Source organism: Styela clava, chromosome 7, assembly GCF_964204865.1.
Source record: "Styela clava chromosome 7, kaStyClav1.hap1.2, whole genome shotgun sequence".
NCBI lineage: Eukaryota > Metazoa > Chordata > Ascidiacea > Stolidobranchia > Styelidae > Styela > Styela clava.
In genome coordinates, this window is record NC_135256.1 from 1,321,244 (window position 1) to 1,339,915 (window position 18,672).

At 37.5% G+C, this 18,672-nt stretch overlaps 11 non-coding genes across 11 annotated transcripts; all 11 read right to left on the reverse strand.

The window, feature by feature from the left end:
- Positions 1-7,688: 7,688 nt before the first annotated feature.
- Trnad-guc (transfer RNA aspartic acid (anticodon GUC)) lies at positions 7,689-7,760 on the reverse strand. The gene has a single exon. It is a non-coding gene; the product is annotated as a tRNA-Asp (tRNA).
- A 4,393-nt stretch (positions 7,761-12,153) lies between these two features.
- Positions 12,154-12,225, reverse strand: Trnad-guc (transfer RNA aspartic acid (anticodon GUC)). The gene has a single exon. It is a non-coding gene; the product is annotated as a tRNA-Asp (tRNA).
- A 283-nt stretch (positions 12,226-12,508) lies between these two features.
- Trnad-guc (transfer RNA aspartic acid (anticodon GUC)) lies at positions 12,509-12,580 on the reverse strand. The gene has a single exon. It is a non-coding gene; the product is annotated as a tRNA-Asp (tRNA).
- A 924-nt stretch (positions 12,581-13,504) lies between these two features.
- Trnad-guc (transfer RNA aspartic acid (anticodon GUC)) lies at positions 13,505-13,576 on the reverse strand. Its single transcript has one exon. It is a non-coding gene; the product is annotated as a tRNA-Asp (tRNA).
- Positions 13,577-14,546: 970 nt separating this feature from the next.
- On the reverse strand, positions 14,547-14,618 carry Trnad-guc (transfer RNA aspartic acid (anticodon GUC)). The gene has a single exon. It is a non-coding gene; the product is annotated as a tRNA-Asp (tRNA).
- A 272-nt stretch (positions 14,619-14,890) lies between these two features.
- Positions 14,891-14,962, reverse strand: Trnad-guc (transfer RNA aspartic acid (anticodon GUC)). Its single transcript has one exon. It is a non-coding gene; the product is annotated as a tRNA-Asp (tRNA).
- Positions 14,963-16,123: 1,161 nt separating this feature from the next.
- Trnad-guc (transfer RNA aspartic acid (anticodon GUC)) lies at positions 16,124-16,195 on the reverse strand. The gene has a single exon. It is a non-coding gene; the product is annotated as a tRNA-Asp (tRNA).
- A 272-nt stretch (positions 16,196-16,467) lies between these two features.
- Trnad-guc (transfer RNA aspartic acid (anticodon GUC)) lies at positions 16,468-16,539 on the reverse strand. Its single transcript has one exon. It is a non-coding gene; the product is annotated as a tRNA-Asp (tRNA).
- Positions 16,540-16,812: 273 nt separating this feature from the next.
- On the reverse strand, positions 16,813-16,884 carry Trnad-guc (transfer RNA aspartic acid (anticodon GUC)). Its single transcript has one exon. It is a non-coding gene; the product is annotated as a tRNA-Asp (tRNA).
- Positions 16,885-17,736: 852 nt separating this feature from the next.
- Positions 17,737-17,808, reverse strand: Trnad-guc (transfer RNA aspartic acid (anticodon GUC)). Its single transcript has one exon. It is a non-coding gene; the product is annotated as a tRNA-Asp (tRNA).
- Positions 17,809-18,081: 273 nt separating this feature from the next.
- Positions 18,082-18,153, reverse strand: Trnad-guc (transfer RNA aspartic acid (anticodon GUC)). Its single transcript has one exon. It is a non-coding gene; the product is annotated as a tRNA-Val (tRNA).
- Between the last annotated feature and the right edge of the window lie 519 nt (positions 18,154-18,672).

Here is an 18,672-nt window from a genome sequence, read left to right on the forward strand (position 1 = left end):
CACATAAGGAAACGCGTTTCAATTTACCTTTAAGCTCCGTATGTATTGCGGCCAGTAATTTAGCATACAGTGAGTAAGTAATACAGTAAGCATACAATAATTTAGTTTTTTTTTTTATATATTTGTAAATATTTGAAAATCCAAGTCTGATATAAAAATATTAGGAAAATTGAAAGTACGCCGGTCACATCCAAATCCTCGAGCGAAAAGTACTAAACAAAGCAATTCAAAAATTATTACCAGAGCCTGGCCTAAAATTGAATTGAACTAAATCGTTTCCAAATACATAATAAAAGCTAATTAATCGAAACGATATAAATTTTACAATCATGCTAACATATTGTTTGCGAAAAAGTGGCAAAATTATGTGAGAGAGATATCATCTATCATCCATTTGAAAAACAGTTCTCCCCGTCGGGGAATCGTACCCCGGTCTCCCGCGTGACAGGCGGTTCATCCATCCATCCATCCTATACTAACGAGGAAGCCATCGGAAAGCGTTTGAAATAAAAAATATTAAGAAAATTGAAAGTACGCCTGTCACATCCAAACCACCAAGCGAGCAAAATGTACTGGACAAAACATTACAAATATTACTACCAGAGACTGGCCTGAAATTGAATTAAACTAAATATCTTCAAAATACATAATAAAAGCTAATTAATCGAAACGATACAATTTTTACAATTATGCTAAAATATTTTTTTTTGAAAAAGTGGCAAAGTTACATAAAAGAGTTATCTATCATTAACTGCTTTGGGAAAACAGTTCTCCCCGTGGGGGAATCGAACCCAGGTCTCTCGCGTGGCAGGCGTGGATACTCACCACTATACTAAAGAGGAAGCCGTCGGAAAGCGTTTGATATAAAAATATTAGGAAAATTGAAATACGCCGGTCACATCCAAATCCTCGAGCAAAAAGTACTAAACAAAGCAACACAAATATTATTACCAGAGACTGGCTTGAAATTGAATTGAACTAAATCGCTTCCAAATACATAATAAAAGCTAATTAATCGAAACGATACAATTTTTACAATCATGCTAACATATCGTTTGCGAAAAAGTGGCATAATTATGTGAGAGAGATATCATCTATCATCCATTTGAAAAACTGTTCTCCCCGTCGGGGAATCGAACCCCGGTCTCCCGCGTGACAGGCGGTCCCTCCATCCATCCATCCTATACTAACGAGGAAGCCATCAGAAAGCGTTTGAAATAAAAAAAATATTAGGAAAATTGAAAGTACGCCTGTCACATCCAAACCACCAAGCGAGCGAAATGTACTAGACAAAACATTACAAATATTTTTTACCAGAGACTGGCCTGAAATTGAATTAAACTAAATTGCTTCAAAATGCATAACAAAAGCCGATTAATCGAAACGATTCAATTCTTACAATCATGCCAAAATATTGTTCGCGAAAAAGTGACATAAATATATGATCGAGGATACTCACCACTATACTAACGAGGAAGCCGTCGGAAAGCGTTTGATATTAAATTATTAAGAGAATTGAAATACGCCGGTCACATCCAAATCCTCGAGCGAAAAGTACTAAACAAAGCAATTCAAATATTATTGGCAGAGACTGGCCTGAAATTGAATTAAACTAAATCGCTTCCAAATACATAATAAAAGCTAATTATTCGGAACGATTCAATTTTTACAATCATTCTAAAATATTGTTGCGAAAAAGTGGCATAATTATGTGAGAGAGTTATCTATCAACCATTTGAAAAACAGTTCTTCCCGTCGGGGAATCGAACCCCGATCTCCCGCGTGACAGACGGGGATACTCACCACTATACTAACGAGGAAGCCGTCGGAAAGCGTTTGATATAAAAATATTAACAATATTGAAAGTACGCCGATCACATCCAAATTCTCGAGCGAAAAGTACTAAACAAAGCAATACAAATATTATTACCAGAGATTGGCCTGAAATTGAATCAAACTAAATCGCTTCCAAATACATAACCATAGCTAATTAATCGAAACGATTCAATTTTTACAATCATGCTAAAATATTGTTTGCGAGAAAGTGGCAAAATTATATGAACGAGTTATCTTCATTAACTACTTTTGGAAAACAGTTCCCCCCCGTCGGGGAATCGAACCCCGGTCTCCCGCGTGACAGGCGGGGATACTCACCACTATATTAACGAGGAAGACGTCGGAAATCGTTTGATATAAAAATATTAGGAAAATTGAAAGTACGCCGGTCACATCCAAATCCTCGAGCGAAAAGTACTAAACAAAGCAATTCAAAATGTATTACCAGAGACTGGCCTGAAATTGAATTGAACTAAATCGCTTCCAAATACAAAATAAAAGCTAATTATTCGAAAGGATTCAATTTTTACAATTATGCTAACATATTGTTTGCGGAAAAGTGGCATAATTATATGAGAGAGACCACTATCTACCAAATACATAATAAAAGCTAATTATTCGAAACAATTCAATTTTTACAATTATGCTAACATATTGTTTGCGGAAAACTGGCATAATTATATGAGATAGTCTATCGATCCATTAGGAAAACAGTCCTCCCCGTCGGGGAATCGAACCCCGGTCTCCCGCGTGACAGGCGGGGAAACTCACCACTATACTAACGAGGAAGCCGTCGGAAAGCGTTTGAAAACAGAGCTTCCCGTCGGGCAATCTAACTCCGTTCTCCCGCGTGATAGGCGGGGATACTCACGACTATACTAACGAGGAAGCCATCGGAAAGCGTTTGATATAAAACAGTGGGAAAATTGAAAGTACGCCTGTCACATCCAAACCACCGAGCGAGCGAAATGTACTAGACAAAACAGTACGAATATTATTACCAGAGACTGGCCTGAAATTGAATTAAACTAAATCGCTTCAAAATGCATAACAAAAGCTGATTAATCGAAACGATTCAATTCTAACAATCATGCTAAAATAATGTTCGCGAAAAAGTGACATAAATGTATGATCGAGTTATCACTAATTTTGCTTTAGGAAAACAGAGCTTTCCGTCTGGCAATCTAACCCTGTTCTCCCGCGTGATAGGCGGGGATACTCACGACTATACTAACGAGGAAGCCGTCGGAAAGCGTTTGATATAAAAATATTAAAAAAATTGAAAGTACGCCGATCACATCCAAATCCTCGAACGAAAAGTACTAAACAAAGCAATACAAATATTATTACCAGAGACTGGCCTGAAATTGAATTAAACTAAATCGCTTCCAAATACATAATAAAAGCTAATTAATCCAAACGATACAATTTTTACAATCATGCTAACATATTGTTTGCAAAAAAGTGACATAAATGTATGATCGAGTTATCACTAATTTTGCTTTAGGAAAACAGAGCTTTCCGTCGGGCAATCTAACCCCGTTCTCCCGCGTGATAGGCGGGGATACTCACGACTATACTAACGAGGAAGCCATCGGAAAGCGTTTGATGTAAAAACAGTAAGAAAATTGAAAGTACGCCGATCACATCCAAATCCTCGAGCGAAAAGTACTAAACAAAGCAATACAAATATTATTACCAGAGACTTGCCTGAGATTGAATTAAACTAAATCGCTGCCAAATACATAATGAAAGCTAATTTATCGAAACGATTCAATTTTTACAATCATGCTAAAATATTGTTTGCGAAAAAGTGGCAAAATTTTATGAAAGAGTTATCTATTAACTGCTTTGGGAAAACAGTCCCCCCAGTAGGGGAATCGAACCCCGGTCTCCCGCTTGACAGGCGGGGATATTCACCACTATACTAACGCGGGGCCGTCGGAAAGCGTTTGATATAAAAATATTAAGAACATTGAAAGTACGCCGGTCACATCCAAATCCTCGAGCGAAAAGTACTAAACAACGCAATTCAAATATTATTGCCAGAGACTGGCCTGAAATTGAATTGAACTAAATCGCTTCCAAATACATAATAAAAGCTAATTAATCGAAACGATTCAATTTTTACAATCATGCTAACATATTGTTTGCGAAAAACTGGCATAATTATGTGAGAGAGTTATCTATCATCCATTTGAAAAAGAGTTCTCCCCGTCGGGGAATCGAACTCCGGTCTCCCACGTGACAGGCGGGGATACTCACCACTATACAAACAAGGAAGCCGTCGGAAAGCGTTTGATATAAAAATATTAACAAAATTGAAAGTACGCCGGTCACATCCAAATTCTCGAGCGAAAAGTACTAAACAAAGCAATACAAATATTATTACCAGAGACTGGTCTGAAATTGAATTAAACTAAATTGTTTCCAAATACATAACAATAGCTAATTAATCGAAACGATTCAATTTTTACAACCATGCTAAAATATTGTTTGCAAAAAAGTGGCAAAAGTATATGAATGAGTTATCCTCATTAACTGCTTTTGGAAAACAGTTCTCCCCGTCGGGGAATCGAACCCCGGTCTCCCGCGTGACAGGCGGAGATACTCACGACTATACTAACGAGGAAGCCATCGGAAAGCGTTTGATATAAAACCAGTAAGAAAATTGAAACTACGCCGGTCACATCCAAACCCTCGAGCCAAAAATACTAAACAAGTTAATACAAATATTATTACCAGAGACTGGCCTGAAAGTGAATTAAACTAAATCGCTTCCAAATACATAACCATAGCTAATTAATCGAAACGATTCAATTTTTACAACCATTCTAAAATATTGTTTGCAAAAAAGTGGCATAATTATGTGAGAGAGTATCTATCATCCATTTGAAAAACAGTTCTCCCCGTCGGGGAATCGAACCCCGGTCTCCCGCGTGACAGGCGGGGATACTCACCACTATACAAACAAGGAAGCCGTCGGAAAGCGTTTGGTATAAAAATATTAGGAAAATTTAAAGTACGCGGTCACATCCAAATCCTCGAGCGAAAAGTACTAAACAAAGTAATACAAATATTATTATCAGAGACTGGCCTGAAATTGAATCAAACTAAATCGCTTCCAAATACATAATGAAGGCCAATTAATCGAAACAATCAATTTTTACAATCATGCTAACATATTGTTTGCGAAAAAGTGGCATAATTAAATGAGAGAGTTATCTAATCGCTTTGGAAAAACAGTTCTCCCCGTAGGGGAATCGAACCCCGGTCTCCCGCGTGACAGGCGGGGATACTCACCACTATAAAAAATTGAAAGTACGCCGATCACATCCAAATTCTCGAGCGAAAAGTACTAAACGACGCAATTAAAATATTATTGCCAGAGACTGGCCTGAAATTGAATTGAACTAAATCGCTTCCAAATACATAATAAAAGCTAATTTATCGAAACGATCCAATTTTTACAATCATGCTAACATATTGTTTGCGAAAAACTGGCATAATTATATGAACGAGTTATCTTCATTAACTACTTTGGAAAATCAGTTCACCCCCTCGGGGAATCGAACCCCCGTCTCCCGCGTGACAGGCGGGGATACTCACCACTACACTAACGAAGAAGCCGTCGGAAATCGTTTGATATAAAAATATTAGGAAAATTTAAAGTACGGCGGTCACATCCAAATCCTCGAGTGAAAAGTACTAAACAAAGCAATACAAATAATATTATCAGAGACTGGCCTGAAATTGAATCAAACTAAATCGCTTCCAAATACATAACCTTAGCTAATTTATCGATACGATTCAATTTTTACAATCATGCTAAAATATTGTTTGCGAAAAAGTGGCAAAATTATATGAAAGAGTTATCTATTAACTGCTTTGGGTAAACAGTTCTCCCTGACGGGGAATCGAACCCCGGTCTCCCGCGTGACAGGCGGGGATACTCACCACTATACAAACAAGGAAGCCGTCGGAAAGCGTTTGGTATAAAAATATTAGGAAAATTTAAAGTACGCGGTCACATCCAAATCCTCGAGCGAAAAGTACTAAACAAAGTAATACAAATATTATTATCAGAGACTGGCCTGAAATTGAATCAAACTAAATCGCTTCCAAATACATAATGAAGGCCAATTAATCGAAACAATCAATTTTTACAATCATGCTAACATATTGTTTGCGAAAAAGTGGCATAATTAAATGAGAGAGTTATCTAATCGCTTTGGAAAAACAGTTCTCCCCGTAGGGGAATCGAACCCCGGTCTCCCGCGTGACAGGCGGGGATACTCACCACTATAAAAAATTGAAAGTACGCCGATCACATCCAAATTCTCGAGCGAAAAGTACTAAACGACGCAATTAAAATATTATTGCCAGAGACTGGCCTGAAATTGAATTGAACTAAATCGCTTCCAAATACATAATAAAAGCTAATTTATCGAAACGATCCAATTTTTACAATCATGCTAACATATTGTTTGCGAAAAACTGGCATAATTATATGAACGAGTTATCTTCATTAACTACTTTGGAAAATCAGTTCACCCCCTCGGGGAATCGAACCCCCGTCTCCCGCGTGACAGGCGGGGATACTCACCACTACACTAACGAAGAAGCCGTCGGAAATCGTTTGATATAAAAATATTAGGAAAATTTAAAGTACGGCGGTCACATCCAAATCCTCGAGTGAAAAGTACTAAACAAAGCAATACAAATAATATTATCAGAGACTGGCCTGAAATTGAATCAAACTAAATCGCTTCCAAATACATAACCTTAGCTAATTTATCGATACGATTCAATTTTTACAATCATGCTAAAATATTGTTTGCGAAAAAGTGGCAAAATTATATGAAAGAGTTATCTATTAACTGCTTTGGGTAAACAGTTCTCCCTGACGGGGAATCGAACCCCGGTCTCCCGCGTGACAGGCGGGGATACTCACCACTATAAAAAATTGAAAGTACGCCGATCACATCCAAACTCTCGAGCGAAAAGTACTAAACAAAGCAATACAAATATTATTACCAGAGACTGGCCTGAAAATAAATTGAACTAAATCGCTTCCAAATACATAATAAAAGCTAATTAATCGAAACGATTCAATTTTTACAATCATGCTAACATATTGTTTACGAAAAGTGGCAAAATTATATGAGAGAGTTATCTAATCGCTTTGGAAAAACAGTTCTCCCCGTCGGGGAATCGAACCCCGGTCTCCCGCGTGACAGGCGGGGATACTCACGACTATACTAACGAGGAAGCCATCGGAAAGCGTTTGATATAAAAACAGTAAGAAAATTGAAAGTACGCCGGTCACATCCAAACTCTCGAGCAAAAAGTACTAAACAAAGCAATACAAATATTATTATCAGAGACTGGCCTGAAATTAAATCAAACTAAATCGCTTCCAAATACATAATAAAAGCTAATTTATCGAAACGATTCAATTTATACAATCATGCTAACATATTGTTTGCGAAAAACTGGCAAAATTATATGAACGAGTTATCTTCATTAACACATTGGAAAATCAGTTCTCCCCGTCGGGGAATCAAACCCCGGTCTCCCGCGTGACAGGCGGGGAGACTCTCCACTATAAAAAATTGAAAGTACGCCGATCACATCCAAATTCTCGAGCGAAAAGTACTAAACAAAGCAATACAAATAATATTACCAGAGACTGGCCTGAAATTGAATCAAACTAAATCGCTTCCAAATACATAACCTTAGCTAATTTATCGATACGATTCAATTTTTACAATCATGCTAAAATATTGTTTGCGAAAAAGTGGCAAAATTATATGAAAGAGTTATCTATTAACTGCTTTGGGAAAACAGTTCTCCCCGTCGGGGAATCGAACCCCGGTCTCCCGCGTGACAGGCGGGGATACTCCCCACTATACTAACGAGGAAGCCGTCGGAGAGCGTTTGATATATAAAAATTAAGAACATTGAAAGTACGCCGGTCACATCCAAATCCTCGAGCGAAAAGTACTAAACAACGCAATTCAAATATTATTGCCAGAGACTGGCCTGAAATTGAATTGAACTAAATTGTTCCAAATACATAATAAAAGCTAATTAATCGAAACGATTCATTTTTTACAATCATGCTAACATATTGTTTGCGAAAAACTGGCATAATTATATGAAAGAGTTATCTGTTAACTGCTTTGGGAAAACAGTTCTCCCCGTCGGGGAATCAAACCCCGGTCTCCCACGTGACAGGCGGGGAGACTCACCACTATAAAAAATTGAAAGTACGCCGATCACATCCAAATTCTCGAGCGAAAGGTACTAAACAAAGCAATACAAATATTATTACCAGAGACTGGCCTGAAAATAAATTGAACTAAATCGCTTCCAAATACATGATAAAAGCTAAATAATCGAAACGATTCAATTTTTACAATCATGCTGACATATTGTTTGCGAAAAAGTGGCATAATTAGATGAGAGAGTTCTAATCGCTTTGGAAAAACAGTTCTCTCCGTCGGGGAATCGAACCCCGGCTCCCGCGTGACAGGCGGGGATACTCACGACTATACTCACGAGGAAGCCATCGGAAAGCGCTTGATATAAAAACAGTAAGAAAATTGAAAGTACGCCGGTCACATCCAAACTCTCGAGCAAAAAGTACTAAACAAAGCAATACAAATATTATTATCAGAGACTGGCCTAGATTTAAATCAAACTAAATCGCTTCCAAATACATAATGAAAGCTAATTATTCGAAACGATTCAATTTTTACAATTATGCTAAAATATCTTTTTGAAAAAGTGGCAAAATTATATGAACGAGGTATCTATTAACTGCTTTGGGAAAACAGTTCTCCCCGTCGGGGAATCGAACCCCGGTCTCCCGCGTGACAGGCGTGGATACTCACGACTATACTAACGAGGAAGCCATCGGAAAGCGTTTGATATAAAAACAGTAAGAATATTGAAAGTACGCCGGTCACATCCAAACTCTCGAGCAAAAAGTACTAAACAAAGCAATACAAAAATTATTATCAGAGACTGGCCTGAAATTAAATCAACCTAATTCGCTTCCAGATACATAATAAAAGCTAATTATTCGAAACGATTCAATTTTTACAATTATGCTAAAATATCTTCTTGAAAAAGTGGCAAAATTATATGAACGAGTTATCTATTAACTGCTTTGGGAAAACAGTTCTCCCCGTCGGGAAATCGAACCCCGGACTCCCGCGTGACAGGCGGGGATACTCACCACTACACTAACGAGGAAGACGTCGGAAAGGGTTTGATACAAAAATATTAAGAACATTGAAAGTACGCCGGTCACATCCAAATCCTCGAGCGAAAAGTACTAAACAACGCAATTCAAATATTATTGCCAGAGGCTGGCCTGAAATTGAATTGAACTAAATCGCTTCCAAATACATAATAAAAGCTAATTAATCGAAACGATTCAATCTTTACAATTATGCTAACATATTGTTTGCAAAAAAGTGGCATAATTATATGAGAGAATTATCTAATCGCTTTGGAAAAACAGTTCTACCCGTCGGGGAATCGAACCTCGGTCTCCCGCGTGACAGGCGGGGATACTCACGACTATACTAACGAGGAAGCCATCGGAAAGCGTTTGATATAAAAACAGTAAGAAAATTGAAAGTACGCCGGTCACGTCCAAATCCTCGAGCGAAAAGTACTAAACAACGCAATTAAAATATTGTTGCCAGAGACTGGCCTGAAATTGAATTGAACTAAATCGGTTCCAAATACATAATAAAAGCTAATTATTCGAAACGATTCAATTTTTACAATCATGCTTACATATTGTTTGCAAAAAGTGGCATAATTATGTGAGAGAGTTTATCTATCATCCATTTGAAAAAGAGTTCTCCCCGTCGGCGAATCGAACCCCGGTCTCCCGCGTGACAGGTGGGGATACTCACCACTATACTAACGAGGAAGCCGTCGGAAAGCGTTTGATATAAAAATATTAAGAAAATTGAAAGAACGCCGGTCATATCCAAATCCTCGAGCAAAAAGTACTAAACAAAGCAATTCAAATATTATTACCAGAGACTGGCCTGAAATTGAATTGAACTTAATCGCTTCCAAATACATAATAAAAGCTAATTATTCGAAACGATTTAATTTTTACAATCATGCTATCATATCTTTTGCAAAAAAGTGGCATAATTATGTGAGAGAGTTATTATCTATCATCCATTTGAAAAGGAGTTCTCCCCGTCGGGGAATCGAACCCCGGTCTCCCGCGTGACAGGCGGGGATACTCACCACTATACTAATGAGAAAGTCGTCTGAAAGCGTTTGATATTAAAATTTTAACAAAATTGAAAGTACGCCGATCACATCCAAATTCTCGAGCGAAAAGTACTAAACAAAGCAATACAAATATTATTACCAGAGACTGGCCTGAAATTGAATTAAACTAGATCGCTTCCAAATACATAACCATAGCCAATTAATCGAAACGATTCAATTTTTACAACCATGCTAAAATATTGTTTGCGAAAAAGTGGCAAAATTATATGAAAGAGTTATCTTCATTAACTACTTTTGGAAAACAGTTCTCCCCGTCGGGGAATCGAACCCCGGTCTCCCGCGTGACAGGCGGGGATACTCACCACAATACTAACGAGGAAATCGCCGGAAAGCGTTTGATATAAAAATATTAAGAACATTGAAGTACGCCGATCACATCCAAATCCTCGATCGAAAAGTACTAAACAACGCAATTCAAATATTATTACCAGAGACTGGCCTGAAATTGAATTGAACTTAATCGCTTCCAAACACATAATAAAAGCTAATTATTCCAAACGATTTAATTTTTACAATCATGCTAACATATCTTTTGCGAAAAAGTGGCATAATTATGTCAGAGAGTTATCTATCATCCATTTGAAAAGGAGTTCTCCCCGTCGGGAAATCGAACCCCGGTCTTCCGCGTGACAGGCGGGGATACTCACCACTATACTAACGAGAAAGTCATCTGAAAGCGTTTGATATAAAAATTTTAACAAAATTGAAAGTACGCCGATCACATCCAAATTCTCGAGCGAAAAGTACTAAACAACGCAATTCAAATATTATTGCCAGAGACTGGCCTGAAATTGAATTGAACTAAATCGTTTCCAAATACATAATAAAAGCTAATTATTCGAAACGATTCAATTTTTACAATTATGCTAACATACTGTTTGCGAAAAAGTGGCATAATTATGTGAGAGAGTTATCTATCTATCATCCATTTGAAAAAGAGTTCTCCCGTCGGGGAATCGAACCCCGGTCTCCCGCGTGACAGGCGGGGATACTCACCACTATACTAACGAGAAAGTCGTCTGAAAGCGTTTGATATAAAAATTTTAACAAAATTGAAAGTACGCCGATCACATCCAAATTCTCGAGCGAAAAGTACTAAACAAAGCAATACAAATATTATTACCAGAGACTGGCCTGAAATTGAATTGAACTTAATCGCCTCCAAATACATAATAAAAGCTAATTATTCGAAACGATTCAATTTTTACAATCATGCTAACATATCTTTTGCGAAAAAGAGGCATAATTATGTGAGAGAGTTATCTATCATCCATTTGAAAAAGAGTTCTCCCCGTCGGGGAATAGAACCCCGGTCCCCCGCGTGACAGGCGGGGATACTCACCACTATACTAACGAGAAAGTCGTCTGAAAGCGTTTGATATAAAAATTTTAACAAAATTGAAAGTACGCCGATCACATCCAAATTCTCGAGCCAAAAGTACTAAACAAAGCAATACAAATATTATTACCAGAGACTGGCCTGAAATTGAATTAAACTAGATCGTTCCCAAATACATAACCATAGCTAATTAATCGAAACGATTCAATTTTTACAACCATGCTAAAATATTGTTTGCGAAAAAGTGGCAAAATTTTATGAATAAATTATCTTCATTAACTACTTTTGGAAAACAGTTCTCCCCGTCGGGGAATCGAACCACGGTCTCTCGCGTGACAGGCGAGGATACTCACCACTATACTAACGAGGAAGTCGTCGGAAAGCGTTTGATATAAAAATATTAACAAAATTGAAAGTACGCCGATCACATCCAAATTCTCGAGCAAAAAGTACTAAACAAAGTAATTCGAATATTATTACCAGACACTGGTCTGAAATTGAATTGAACTAAATCGTTTCCAAATACATAATAAAAGCTAATTATTCGAAACGATTCAATTTTTACAATCATGCTAACATATTGTTTGCGAAAAAGTGGCATAATTATGTGAGAGAGTTATCTATCATCCATTTGAAAAAGAGTTCTCCCCGTCGGGGAATCGAACCCCGGTCTCCCGCGTGACAGGCGGGCATACTCACGACTATACTAACGAGGAAGCCATCGGAAAGCGTTTGATATAAAAACAGTAAGAAAATTGAAAGAACGCCGGTCACATCCAAAGCCTCGAGCCAAAAGCACTAAACAAATTAATACAAATATTATCACCAGAGACTGGCCTGAAATTGAATTAAACTAGATCGCTTCCAAATACATAACCATAGCTAATTAATCGAAACGATTCAATTTTTACAACCATGCTAAAATATTGTTTGCGAAAAGGTGGCAAAATTATATGAAAGAGTTACCTTACCTTCATTAACTACTTTTGGAAAACAGTTCTCCCCGTCGGGGAATTGAACCCCGGTCTCCCGCGTGACAGGCGGGGATACTCACCACTATACTAACGAGGAAGTCGCCGGAAAGCGTTTGATATAAAATTATTAACAAAATTGAAAGTACGCCGATCACATCCAAATTCTCGAGCGAAAAGTACTTAACAAAGTATTTCAAATATTATTACCAGACACTGGCCTGAAATTGAATTGAACTAAATCGTTTCCAAATACATAATAAAAGCTAATTATTCGAAACGATTCAATTTTTACAATCATCTATTATCTAACATCCATTTGAAAAACAGTTCTCCCCGTCGGGGAATCGAACCCCGGTCTCCCGCGTGACAGGCGGGGATACTCACCACTATACTAAAGAGGAAGTCGTCGGGAAGCGTTTGATATAAAAATATTAACAAAATTGAAAGTACGCCGATCACATCCAAATCCTCGAGCCAAAAGTACTAAACAAAGCAATTCAAATATTATTACCAGAGACTGGCCTGAAATTGAATTAAACTAGATCGCTTCCAAATACATAACCATAGCCAATTAATGGAAACGATTCAATTTTTACAACCATGCTAAAATATTGTTTGCAAAAAAGTGGCAAAATTATATGAACGTGTTATCTTCATTAACTGCTTTTGGAAAACAGTTCTCCCCGTCGGGGAATCGAACCCCGGTCTCCCGCGTGACAGGCGGGGATACTCACGACTATACAAACGAGGAAGCCGTAGGAAAGCGTTTGATATAAAAATATTAGGAAAATTTAAAGTACGCCGGTCACATCCAAATCCTCGAACGAAAAGTACTAAACAAAGCAATTCAAATATTATTACCAGACACTGGCCTGAAATTGAATTGAACTAATTCGTTTCCAAATACATAATAAAAGCTAATTATTCGAAACGATTCAAATTTTACAATCATGCTAACATATTGTTTGCGAAAACGTGGCATAATTATGTGAGAGATCCATCATCCATTTGAAATAGAGTTCTCCCCGTCGGGGAATCGAACCCCGGTCTCCCGCGTGACAGGCGGGAATACTCACCACTATACTAACGAGGAAGCCGTCGGAAAGCGTTTGATATAAAAATATTAAGAAAATTGAAAGAACGCCGGTCACATCCAAATCCTCGAGCGAAAAGTATTAAACAAAGCAATTCAAATATTATTACCAGAGACTGGTCTGAAATTGAATTGAACTTAATCGCTTCCAAATACATAATAAAAGCTAATTATTCGAAACGATTCAATTTTTACAATCATGCTAACATATCTTTTGCGAAAAAGTGGCATAATTATGTGAGAGAGTTATCTATCATCCATTTGAAAAAGAGTTCTCCCCGTCGGGGAATAGAACCCCGGTCTCCCGCGTGACAGGCGGGGATACTCACCACTATACAAAGGAGAAAGTCGTCTGAAAGCGTTTGATATAAAAATTTTAACAAAATTGAAAGTACGCCGATCACATCCAAATTCTCGAGCGAAAAGTACTAAACAAAGCAATACAAATATTATTACCAGAGACTGGCTTGAAATTGAATTGAACTTAATCGCCTCCAAATACATAATAAAAGCTAATTATTCGAAACGATTCAATTTTTACAATCATGCTAACATATCTTTTGCGAAAAAGTGGCATAATTATGTGAGAGAGTTATCTATCATCCATTTGAAAAAGAGTTCTCCCCGTCGGGGAATAGAACCCCGGTCTCCCGCGTGACAGGCGGGGATACTCACCACTATACTAACGAGAAAGTCGTCTGAAAGCGTTTGATAGAAAAATTTTAACAAAATTGAAAGTACGCCGATCACATCCAAATTCTCGAGCCAAAAGTACTAAACAAAGCAATACAAATATTATTACCAGAGACTGGCCTGAAATTGAATTAAACTAGATCGTTCCCAAATACATAACCATAGCTAATTAATCGAAACGATTCAATTTTTACAACCATGCTAAAATATTGTTTGCGAAAAAGTGGCAAAATTTTATGAATAAATTATCTTCATTAACTACTTTTGGAAAACAGTTCTCCCCGTCGGGGAATCGAACCCCGGTCTCCCGCGTGACAGGCGGGGATACTCACCACTATACTAACGAGGAAGCCGTCGGAAAGCGTTTGATATAAAAATATTAAGAAAATTGAAAGAACGCCGGTCACATCCAAATCCTCGAGCGAAAAGTACTAAACAAAGCAATTTAAATATTATTACCAGAGACTGGCCTGAAATTGAAATGAACTTAATCGCTTCCAAATACATATTAAAAGTTAATTATTCGAACGATTTAATTTTTACAATCATGCTAACATATCTTTTGCGAAAAAGTGGCATAATTATGTGAGAGAGTATCTATCATCCATTTGAAAAAGAGTTCTCCCCGTCGGGGAATCGAACCCCGGTCTCCCGCGTGACAGGCGGGGATACTCACCACTATACTAACGAGGAAGCCGTCGGAAAGCGTTTGATATAAAAATATTAAAAAAATTGAAAGTACGCAGGTCACATCCAAATCCTCGAGCGAAAAGTACTAAACAAAGCAATACAAATATTATTATCAGAGATTGGCCTGAAATTGAATCAAACTAAATCGCTTCCAAATACATAATGGGGCTAGGCGGGGATACTCACCACTATACTAACGAGGAAGCCGTCGGAAACTGTTTGATATAATAATATTAAGAAAATTGAAAGAACGCCGGTCACATACAAATCCTCGAGCGAAAAGTACTAAACAAAGCAATACAAATATTATTACCAGAGACTGGCCTGAAATTGAATTGAACTAAATCGCTTCCAAATACATAATGAAAGCGAATTAATCGAAACGAATCAATTTTTAAAATCACGCTAACATATTGTTTGCGAAAAAGTGGAATATTTATATGAACGAGTTATCTATCATTCATTTTTTCTCCCCGTCGATGAATTGAACTCCGGTCTCCCGCGTGACAGGCGGGAATACTCAAGACTATACTAACGAGGAAGCCATCGGAAAGCGTTTGATATAAAAACAGTAAGAAAATTGAAAGTACGCCGGTCACATCCAAACCCTCGAGCCAAAAGTACTAAACAAATTAATACAAATATTATTACCAGAGACTGGCCTGAAATTGAATTAAACTAAATCACTTCCAAATACATAACCATAGCTAATTAATCGAAACGATTCAATTTTTACAACCATGCTAAAATATTGTTTGCGAAAAAGTGGCAAAATTATATGAACGAGTTATCTTCATTAACTACTTTGGAAAATCAGTTCTCCCCCTCGGGGAATCGAACCCCGGTCTCCCGCGTGACAGGCGGGGATACTCACCACTATACTAACGAGGAAGCCGTCGGAAAGCGTTTGATATAAAAATATTAGGAAAATTTCAAGTACGCCGGTCACATCCAAATCCTCGAGCGAAAAGTACTAAACAAAGCAATACAAATATTATTATCAGAGACTGGCCTGAAATTGAATTAAACTAAATCGCTTCCAAATACATAATGAAAGCTAATTAATCGAAACAAATCAATTTTTACAATCATGCTAACATATTGTTTGCGAAAAAGTGGCATAATTATGTGAGAGAGTATCTATCATTCATTTGAAAAAGAGTTCTCCCCGTCGGGGAATCGAACCCCGGTCTCCCGCGTGACAGGCGGGGATACTCACCACTATACTAACGAGGAAGCCGTCGGAAAGCGTTTGATATAAAAATATTAAGAAAATTGAAAGTACGCAGGTCACATCCAAATCCTCGAGCGAAAAGTACTAAACAAAGCAATTCAAATATTATTACCAGAGACTGGCCTGAAATTGAATTGAACTTAATCGCTTCCAAATACATATTAAAAGTTAATTATTCGAACGATTTAATTTTTACAATCATGCTAACATATCTTTTGCGAAAAAGTGGCATAATTATGTGAGAGAGTATCTATCATCCATTTGAAAAAGAGTTCTCCCCGTCGGGGAATCGAACCCCGGTCTCCCGCGTGACAGGCGGGGATACTCACCACTATACTAACGAGGAAGCCGTCGGAAAGCGTTTGATATAAAAATATTAAGAAAATTGAAAGTACGCAGGTCACATCCAAATCCTCGAGCGAAAAGTACTAAACAAAGCAATTCAAATATTATTACCAGAGACTGGCCTGAAATTGAATTGAACTTAATCGCTTCCAAATACATATTAAAAGCTAATTATTCGAAACGATTTAATTTTTACAATCATGCTAACATATCTTTTGCGAAAAAGTGGCATAATTATGTGAGAGAGTATCTATCATCCATTTGAAAAAGAGCTCTCCCCGTCGGGGAATCGAACCCCGGTCTCCCGCGTGACAGGCGGGGATACTCACCACTATACTAACGAGGAAGCCGTCGGAAAGCGTTTGATATAAAAATATTAAAAAAGTTTAAAGTACGCCGGTCACATCCAAATCCTCGAGCGAAAAGTACTAAACAAGGCAATTCAAATATTATTACCAGAGACTGGCCTGAAATTGAATTGAACTTAATCGCTTCCAAATACATATTAAAAGCTAATTAATCGAAACAAATCAATTTTTACAATCTAGCTAACATATTGTTTGCGAAAAAGTGGCAAAAGTATATGAAAGAGTTATCTATTAACTGCTTTGGGAAAACAGTTCTCCCCGTCGGGGAATCGAACCCCGGTCTCCCGCGTGACAGGCGGGGACACACGCCACAATACTAACGAGGAAGCCGTCGGAAAGACTTTGATATAAAAATATTAAAAAAATAATAAGAACGCCGATCACATCCAAATTCTCGAGCGAAAAGTACTAAACAAAGCAATACAAATATTATTACCAGAGACTGGCCTGAAATTGAATTGAACTAAATCGCTTCCAAATACATAATAAAAGCTAATTATTCGAAACGATTCAATTTTTACAATCATGCTAACATATGCCACGACTATACTAACGAGGAAGCCATCGGGAAGCGTTTGATATAAAAATATTACCAAAATTGAAAGTACGCCGGTCACATCCAAATCCTCGAGCGAAAAGTACTAAACAAAGCAATACAAATATTATTATCAGAGACTGGCCTGAAATTGAATCAAACTAAATCGCTTCCAAATACATAATGAAAGCTAATTAATCGAAACAAATCAATTTTTACAACATGCTAACATATTGTTTGCGAAAAAGTGGCATAATTATGTGAGAGATATCTATCATTCATTTGTAAAAGAGATCTCCCCGTCGGGGAATCGAACCCCGGTCTCCCGCGTGACAGGCGGGGATACTCACCACTATACTAACGAGGAAGTCGTCGGAAAGCGTTTGATATAAAAATATTAACAAAATAGAAAGTACGCCGATCACATCCAAATCCTCGAACGAAAAGTACTAAACAAAGCAATTCAAATATTATTACCAGAGACTGGCCTAAAATTGAATTGAACCTAATCGCTTCCAAATACATATTAAAAGCTAATTATTCGAAACGATTTAATTTTTACAATCATGCTAACATATCTTTTGCGAAAAAGTGGCATAATTATGTGAGAGAGTATCTATCATCCATTTGAAAAAGAGTTCTCCCCGTCGGGGAATCGAACCCCGGTCTCCCGCGTGTCAGGCGGGGATACTCACCACTATACTAACGAGGAAGCCGTCGGAAAGCGTTTGATATAAAAATATTAGGAAAATTGAAAGAACGCCGGTCACATCCAAAAACTCCTGCGAAAAGTACTAAACAAGGCAATTCAATTAATATTATCAGAGACTGGCCTGAAATTGAGTTGAATTTAATCGCTTCCAAATACATAATAAAAGCTAATTATTCGAAACGATTCAATTTTTACAATCATGCTAACATATCTTTTGCGAAAAAGTGGCATAATTATGTGAGAGAGTATCTATCATCCATTTGGAAAGAGTTCTCCCCGTCGGGAGGCGCGGAGGTGAAGGGAGGCGCGATAAAACAGAAGAGGTTATCGAGCAGCGTCACCCTGGGGGAGTGAGTCCAAAAATTAAATCATAGTGAGAAAAAAGTCAAACAGGATACTAGCAAAAGTCGTGAATAATAAATAAAATAATAAAGTTGAATACGGCCTTTTTACACATTTAAGTGACCGATATCACGGTGTCACTCTAGTTAATATGAGAATGCGACTCCCGACACCACT